This window comes from Pelmatolapia mariae, linkage group LG15, assembly GCF_036321145.2.
Source record: "Pelmatolapia mariae isolate MD_Pm_ZW linkage group LG15, Pm_UMD_F_2, whole genome shotgun sequence".
Lineage (NCBI taxonomy): Eukaryota > Metazoa > Chordata > Actinopteri > Cichliformes > Cichlidae > Pelmatolapia > Pelmatolapia mariae.
Window position 1 is genome coordinate 41,976,422 of NC_086240.1, and position 9,790 is coordinate 41,986,211.

A 9,790-nucleotide genomic window follows, 5' to 3' on the forward strand; every position below is an offset into this window, starting at 1 on the left:
ATCACTTTATTCAATTTAGAATTGATTGTAATCAGGAAATCGATAATCAAAACCCACCCCAACTCATGAACTTGCAAAGTAAAAACATGATCTATGTAAGGTAGCCCTTTTGTTATTTTTTTATTTAAAAAGAGGATTAGTTTTACTGTGCGTTGGCCGAGTCTGTTTCTTTTCTTAGAAATAATTTCTCCTGCCCTAGAGAAAATCCTCTCGCATGGAACAGAAGAGGCTGGAGTGCAGAAACTGCACTGCAAGTTGGTAGATATGCAGGTATACGGTCTTCCTGGGTCCTGCAGACTATCACCTAAAAACAATATACAAAATGATTTTCTAAAATGTGCAGCAATGTAATTTACGTATAGTGTCAAATACATCTTTTTTTTTTCTTTTTTTTTTTTAGTCTTTATTAGCTTTAGAAACACTTCCATGTGAATTAAAGTCATATACTGTAATGATATTTACATTATGAAAATATGATTTTGGACATTTCAAGTTTTTCACTTCTGCAGATAAAATGAATTGAGCAAAATCGCGCGAATGATTCATTTCCTTATGAACCACTGAATCACTTGTGTTCTAAATGAAGCTTCGGATGTCACTGATCACGTGACTCTGGCCAAACGACACAGTGCTTCTGGACCAGTGTGTTGTCTTTTGGGTATGCACCGGAGCGCCAGCTTCAAGCGGGCCATCATTAGTCTAATGGATAGATTTAATCAATAAACCGTTCTTATGTAAACATGCACCATAGTGTGGTATTTCTTGATGTTGGTAAATAAATGCAAAATACATATAACATACAACGCATTATGGCGCATGCCTCTGCTGTGAGGTCCTGCCTCCAGGTACTTAGCAATTAACCACTGGACACCTGGACAGGTATGTTTATAAATCATATTATATTTGCTAAATCTCTGATATATTTGGAAACTGGGGAAAAAACTGATTGTGAACTGGGAGGGGAAAATTCTTGCGAGCATGTCAAATAAAAATTTGTTCCACTGTGCGAGGAATGAGTCTGTTCCTTTTCTTGGATATAATTTCTCCTGCCTTAGAGAAGATCCTCTCACATGGAACGGATGATGCTGGAGTGCACAAAAACTGCAAAGCAAGTTTATAAAGATGGGGGTATATAGTCTTCCTGGTTGCCCAGAAGTGGAGTGGATCCTCTGTCCAGGGAATCAAAGGATCTGCCATGTACCTCTGTACTTCCACTGTGGCATCTGCTGTGGCATTCCTCACCTGCCTCTCCACCATATGGCTGTCTGTGGCTAATACCATCACCTAAAAGACTAATGAAATTAAATAGCTGCACATTTTGTAGAATAACATTTTCAGATTTATTTTAAAATGAAATATTTTGGTTCACGCATTACATCAAATGTGAATATTCAAATGTAAGTGATACTAAAGATATTTAATGAGATTTATAGTTTGAAAAGCAGATTTTAGTTTTGTTATAAAACTTCTTATAGTTACATATTTCCAATAACAGAATTGAAACTTTGGGATATTAAAGCATATTCTTACTATTGAGACATTTTTAGAATATGCTGGAACCCTGTCATTGTGTTATGGACTTCAGGTCAACAAAAACTATACCTGACTGAGTTGCAGAACTGGTTGCTGGCTCTGGCTGTGACGAGGCAGATGGGGCAGGAGGGACAGGCATTATCTGGTCTTTTTCATTTTCAATGATGGTGGCACATTCTGCAGTCAGACGTCTCACTGCAGCTTGAGCATTGGTCTGACTGCAAAACCCCACAGCCTTGAATCTTGGATCAAGCAGGGTAGCAATGGTCATTACACTCATTGTTTCCAAGTAAGACAAACATTCACCCAGCATTCTTGTGAGGTTCATGCACAGCTGGCGGGCTTTGTCATCCAGAACTTGAGGTTGTTTTTTAGCAATTGCATACCGCAGCATGCAGACAAGTGGAATGACTTTGGACCCAGATACTCTCTGCTCTCCAGAAAGTTCAGTAGTGGCTGTGTAAAAAGGAGAAAGCACCTCCAGGCACCCTTTAACTGAGTGGCAGTGATAGGTGTGAGATCTGTTCTCATTGAGACAAGGGCAGCACTAACTGGCTCTCTCTCCTCATACAGATGCTGCAGCATGGTGTATGTGCTGTTCCACCTGGTGTCAACCTCCTGAAGGAGCTTTAGATGTGATCTCCCCATCTGCTGCTGCATTTGGCAGAGCTTCTCCTTTGCTGTTGCGCTAGATCGGAAATAGCTTACCATTTTCCGAGCCTTACCTCTGATCTCCTCAAGCCCAGGCGTGTTGTCAATTGATTTTCTCACAATGAGGTTCAGAGTATGTGCAATGCACTTTGTGTGGCGCACTTTCAATATTTTAGATGAGAAAATCATGTTTGGTGCTGCATCAGTGACAAGGCATCGGACTTTATTTTGGATGCCCCACTCCTCCATCAAAACCTTTTTCACCTCAGCAATATTTTCTGCTGTATGTGCCTTGGAGAAATGTCCCACTCCTAGAAACACTGTGGACAGTGTATCTTGTTCATTGACAAAATGACATGTCACAGCCAAGTAGGCATCCATATGAATGGATGTCCACATGTCACTGGTGAGACTGACAGCTGTAGCCTTCTCCACTTCTCTCTTTGCTTTCTCCTTTTCCTCCTTGAACTTTTCCGCCACCATTTCCTTTAGAGCTTTTCTGGTGGGGATTGTGTAGGCTGGGTCCAAGACACCAACAAACTGTCTGACAATGGAAAAGGGCTGCGAGTCCTTCACGATCATGTTCACCAAAGCAGCATCGACCACCTGCTGTCTGGTCTGAGTGGGCTTTGTGTTCATGATCCCTTCAATACAAAAAACATTTGAATATGAGGATAAAAATGGGCTTAACTGTGTTGTATAAGTTGATTAGGCTTTAATGCCATTATTCGCAGGTAGTTCAATAGTCATTATGTGTTGTGGGATCAAGTTAATGGGTCTCCCATCTTACCAATAGCCTGCGGACATTTCATAAGAAGAGGAAGAACCACCAACCAGTGAATCCTCTCACCCAAAAAGTGAAGTCAAACGCAATTAGTGACATTTTGTGCAAGTGATGTGAGACATGAATGAATGACTGACAGTTGATGTCCATACCATAAATGCTTGGATTCACTGTCATTGTACTCGTGTGTGTGTGTGTGTGTGTGTGTGTGTGTGTGTGTGTGTGTGTGTGTGTGTGTGTGTGTGTGTGTGTGTGTGTGTGTGTGTGTGTACACACACACACACACACACACACACACACACACACACACACACATATATGTGCGTGTGTGCGCGCGTGTATTAAAGACAAAGTTTGTAACCTTTTCAGTCAAAATAAACAGATACAAAACAGAGGCAAACAAGAACACAAAGCTGGCAAACCTACCCGATTGACCGAAATCAACTCAAAATATTCCCACACGCCAGAACGTCCTCTCTTCCTCACTGGCTCCATATCTGTCAGTGGAATGATCACCTCTTCGCTCTCTGTCACCATCAACACACTCCACAAATCCCGTGAATGATTCACTTCCTTATATCCATTTGAATCAGGTACCAAAGCAGTTACGTGCGTAATGAAGCTTCGGCCGTCACTGGTCACGTGACTTTTGCCAAACGAAGCAAGCCTCGACACAGTGCTTCTGAACCAGTGTGTTGTTTTTTTCGACACACGCTCCGGAGCGTCAGCTTCAAGCGGGCCATCACTAGAATGCCAAATAGGAGAAGTTTATAGTTAAGTGGTAAAGTAACTGTGTTAACATAAATGATTGGTGTAATGTTTCTATAATGTTTCCTTGTTTTCTGAAGTGCATTGTAAAATATTTTCAAAAGGCAGTATTAGCTGGGGAAGAAAAAAAAAGTTGGGCAGAGAAAAGTGATTTTCTTTTTTTCTGTGGTTTATGAAGAGGGAGTTGGACAGACTTTTAGGTTGTAATATTTGTATGTATTTAAAGAAGGCTGATAAGTGTGACATTTATTTTGAGAATTATATTTTATAATGATGGTAATTTGAGACAAGTACTGTAATAATTTGTGGGTTGTAGTTTGAGTAGGAACTTCAAAAACACATTTAGGTGTAAGACAGGGATGGGCATTCCAGGCCTTATGGGCTGGTGTCCTGCAGTTTTTAGATGCATCCTTGACCCATCACAGCTGAGTACAATTGCATTCTCAACATGTCTTGAAGTTCTCCAGAGGCCTGGTAAACTAATAATTTGATTCAGGTGTGTTGACCCAGGGTCACATCTAAAATCTGCAGGACACTGGCCCTAGAGGCCTGCAGTAGCCCACCCCTGTTGTAAGAGGTGAAGAGGTTTGTCTATATGAAAATGCAGAGACTACATGAATGTAAAATGTTTTACTGTAATATCAGAAGTGTATCTAGCAGAAATGTATAAATTTGTGAATGTATTGTTTTTTCTTTCAGAATGGCGTTAATGCGACTTATTAATAGTCGTCCTGAGGCGCCTTATTTTCATCCACCACCCTTACATGTGCGTGTGTTAAAAGTTTGTGAACAGGCAAGGATGATAAAATGGGATGTAAAGGAGGGAGTGGCAAAACCCACCACTAAAAAGTGTAATATGGTGGCAGCCCTCTCTGATGGGGAGACAGTTGTTAAGGTAACTTTGTATGAGGCGTTTGTATCAAAAGTACAGGAAGGGTTTTCCTATATAATTAAAGGGCATGAGCTAAGAGGGACAGCTCCCCCCTATGCCATTCATATTAGTGCCACCACACAATTCTTTAAGGCCTCTGCCCTGTGTGTCCCCGAAGAGCTGTTTTCTAAAGCAGATGATCTTTTGCTTCCCCCGGCTCCTTTGACCCAGCTTAAGATGAGCTCTACAAATGTGGGGCTCATAACAGTAGAGGGGGAGGTTGTGAAGGTAAGTATTTGTGCTGTGATCAGGATATTGCTTGTTTTTTCTTTGTTTGTTTGTTTTTTTAAAGAAGCCATGAGTGTTTTATGTATTTTCAAGTTTAAATAATTGTAAATAATGTATTATTTGAGATTGGTGGTAGAGGTTTAGATTATATTATGTTGTCGGCTTGAATTTGGTAGTGAGTGGCTTTTTGTATTAGTTATGAATAAATGTTGTGTTCTATAATCTTTATGATTTCAGGATGCTTGTACCATGCGAGTGTGTTTGTGGAGGGAGGCGGCCATTCATGAGCTTCACGTGGGAGACCACATAAAGGTGTCCCACGTCAAAGTGAAACAGTCCACTTTTGGATTAGAGCTGCACATGACAGTATTTACAAACATTGAGGTATGAAGAAGCCATATTTGTACCAACATGTAATAGCAATGTAAAAACAATGTTTAGAATTATAGGTTTTGAAATGTAAATGCATACTAACTTACAGTAGGTGAAAATATGATGGTGCATGTATTCTATGAGCTTGCAGATCTAGCTATATAGCTGTATTTGGTATATAGATATCTGGAAGTAGATCTATAAATAAATGTTAGATCATATTGACCAGATTGTTTTGAATGAAAGAAGTTAAAGGTTAAAATGCTTACTAGGTGGTTGTTGTGTATTGACAGACAAATGAAGAGGCGCGTGCAGAGGTTAATGTCGTCGGCGGCACCACTACCAACAGCCCCAATCAGCTTCAGCTACTATTGGAAGATGGAGAGAGCCTGTTTATTGAAGCACACATGTGGCAGCCATTTGAGAAAGACCTCGAGAAGGCCATGGTCTGTGTAAACATGAACCTGAAAGGCAAGCGTGTTTCAGAGATGGGGGGGGGGGGGAACAGCATGAGAAGTTAACTGTTTGTGGTGTTGAAAATGTTCATGATGTAAAAAGTTTAAAGGTTTCAAATATTTTGTGTTCATATGGAAAAAATTGTAATAAAGAGTTGGAAATGAATGAAACAGTGTGTTAATGAAATGGAAATTGAACAGTATGATTAATACAAATGTGTTTAAGGAACAGTTGTAGTCGAGGCTGTTGGCAACAGTTCCCATCAGAATTCTGTGACTTATTTTTAGGGTTTTTGAGACAGCATGAAAAGTTTGTTAAAAAAAAAAAACAACCATAAATTGAAATTACTATAAGTTCAGTATTCCATTTTGTAAGTTCCATCGAACAAAGTTCCATGGGAAATGTGATCTTGTATGTTTAAAGGCACCAAATTTGTAGTATTTCAGTATTACATTCCTGCTTTTCTAATGGTGTTACGACCTGGCTCTGCTAGGCGACAAGGGATGTAACATAAATGAGTCCAGAGGCAGGAGGGTTAGATTTAAAAAAAAAAAAAAAAAAAAAAGGTTTATTACCACAACTGAACACCATTAGTGAAATAACTCACTAGGCAATGGGGGTGATTGAAACAAACACAACAAATAACTCATATATTCAAATAACACTAAATCGCTAATCATCTAAACATCTCACAGGCAGCTACTCAAAAACAAAGGTTCAAAGGCAGCAGTATAAAGGCAAAGGCAGGAGGGACAGTCTGCACAGTCTATTCAAATCAACAAGTCCCCCACGAATGAAGAATCCTCAGCCTTTTATACTCCCAGGTAAATGCAGGCAGCCGCGTCATTGGTCCACTGTGTTCAGGGATCCTGCAGCAGCCAATGGTGTGTGTGGACTGCCACACTCCGATCTGCATGAAGTTGGGTGGGCATAGGTCCCTGTCCAGCCAATCACTTGAGTCCTGGAACGCTTGGATTTCCATAGAGGAAGGCGGGGCCACATGAGGCCAGAGGCCATAACAAATGGTTTGAACAATGAGTTATGCAAGGGCAAAATCATGATTTGAGATTAATGAAAACCACATGCAGATTTTATGAAAGCCAGGATTTATAACAGAAGTCAGGGGAACAATCCCACGATATCAGTCAGTGTACAATGAATTTCATGTAATATTCTGACAGTCAATGAATTTATTCAAAGAACAAAAAATCCAACAAAACATTGAATATTCAAAGCGCTTTACACATTCAGTCATCCACCCATTCACACACACATGCACACACTGGTGATGGCAAGCTACATTGCAGCTATAGCCGCCCTGGGGTGCACTGACAGAGGCGAGGCTGCCAGTCACTGGCACCATAGGGCCAGTGACTCTGACCACCACCAGTAGGTAAAGTGTCTTGCCCAAGAACACAACGACCGAGACTGTCGGAGCCGGGGCTCGAACCGGCAACCTTCCGATTACAACTGCCAACTCTTGAGCCACGATCACCCCGAGTTTGTCTTAGACCAGGGGTGGGCAATTCCAGGCCCCGAGGGCCAATGTCCTGCAGGTTTTAGATCTCACCTTGGGTCAACACACCTGAATCACATGATTAGTTCGTTACCAGGCCTTTGGAGAACTTCAGGACATGTTGAGCTAATTTAGCCATTTAAATCAGCTGTGTTGGTTCGAGGACACATCTAAAACCTGCAGGGGCACTGGCCCTCGAGGCCTAGAGTTGCCCACCCCTGTCTTAGACAGTAAGTGAAAGATTGCTTGTTTTAACTTGACCTCTAAAGGGTTTGACATATTGGTGCTACCAGTGTGCCATAGCTGGGAATCTATAAAGTAACTGTAAAGTCATAGACATGAAACTTATGGTTTCACTGTCATGTAAACTTAAGTCAGCGGTGTTTCTTCAAAAGAAATGATAAACAGAAATACATATCTGTAGATATGAACTTTATGCACTTTTCATCAGCTGCAGGGGATTGTTAATCATGGTCTGACAATCAGGGGTTCATTTTGAAACAGACTTTAGCATCAAGATCCTGCAATTTGTGTGACCAACTACCTACATATTAGAATACGATAACAAAGAGTGTGGAAAAAGCAGTGTTACACAAGTTCTGTATGCATTTACCTATTGACACCCCATGTTAAGGGAAGATTTATACAAACAGTGAGATGTAATGATTTATCCTGTGAAATATGCATTTTTGTCAATTTTCACAGAAAAATTAAGAGAATGGATCAGTACAGTGTTTTTTCATTCTGCACAAGAATTGCATGATCAATATTGTGTTCTCTACAATTCAAGATTGAAAGATTGAAAGCTGTGTGTATGAATCCAACCTGCAATGGTTATAGAGTCAAAGAAATGTGAATCCACTATTTCCCCAAACAAGTGATATACTCTGGGTAAACAGATGCTTGTGTTTTTGCAACAGAGTGAAGACACAATAAAAAATAATCCACATTTGTCGAAAGTTCATTTTCATATGTCTGATATTGTTTGTTAGTTCTGGTACAAACTGATTCAAAGATTGGCTGCAGACCTGTCTCTTCCTTGACCAAGGTGCTTGATCAGTAGCAATGAGGTCACAGAAGGAGGTCACTATAAGAGTGTTCAAAACAGTAATACTATGAGTACTTTGTACAGTCTAAGCTGAAATGCAGTCTTACAAAACAAGCATGTTTTGAAAATTACATTGAAAATCATGTTCTAGGTGTTAAGGACTAAGAACTACAAAGAAGTTAAACAATCAATAATTTTAAAATACCTGATATGTGTTGCAGGGCACATAACCAGAGTCCAGAGCAATCTGACAGTCACATGATGGTGAGGATAGACAAGAGCTCTGTGATGACGTTTTAAGGTCTCAGTTGTGAAACGGAAGAAATCACAAGACAACAATAGCTGCAGAAAGAGACAAAGGAATACAAAACATAGATTTGTCATCCATAATCTTAAAAAGAACTTGAAAAGTGCCTAAAAGTTAAATTGTTTGAAGAATCATCTATGAAATAAAGAGCAAATGAATTCCAAGTGCAGACATGACATTTTTTTTTTAATTTGAATTTATCAGAGCTAACCAAAATACGTTTTCTTTCTTTACTTTGCTCTTGTTTTTCTGCAGTACCACATCCCATCACATGCCCCTACCAGTTGTGCTCTTTTTTTAATAATTTACTATTTTAAGGGAAAAAACCTCGGTCACTTGGACCAGTGTTTGTTATTCCATAACTGTATTTTTAATGTGTTAATCTACCATTCCCCTATGTAATTCATAAATATTGTTTTGGTTCTGACTATTTTCCTCTATAAAATTTAATTGACTTCTACAGTGGCCTGCTATGGTTAATGGTAACACATTCCAGTCATGAGTGATATCAAAAGTTTTCTCCACTTTAACATTTGGCATTTTCCTAACAATATAATGTGATACCTTAATCAACACAGTCAAAACAGAACTTTCTTAATGCAAACATCAGTAACTCAAATTAGCAGCCAAAGGGTTAAGTCTGCAGCTCCACACTCTCATGTGAAACTACACTCTTCCCCTCTGGTCTCTCTTATCCTCCTGCTCCTGTAAAAAAACAAAACAAAGCAAAGCATCCACCCTTTTCTTACTGGCCTGGTGAATTGTTTGTCAACGTTTACTAGTCCTAAGCTTGGTCCAGTCTTTGTCTCAGTATCAAGTCAGTCAAAACTTTAGTCCACATTGTCAGTCCAGACCTCAGTCCAGTCCCACATTCATTCACACGCATTCACACCAGATATTGCTGATAAGTTGCGCGTGAGGCTGCACTATTCCAGTCTCCATCACCAGCAAGATCACGTCATCATTTTTAAAAGAAAAAACAAGTGTTTATGATTTTGGACTGGATTGACTCGCTGCAATCCTTTCAGACAGGGACTCACACTCTGATCGGGTCCCCATAGGTAGCCTTCTCCTCAGCCCATTGTAATCTGGAAATGCTCACCTTATATTTGCTCCCACAAAAATGTTTTACAACGCTGTTAATTCAATCTTGCAGGCCTAAGCAGGCCTGCAAGATTGAACAAAAATAAGAAAAA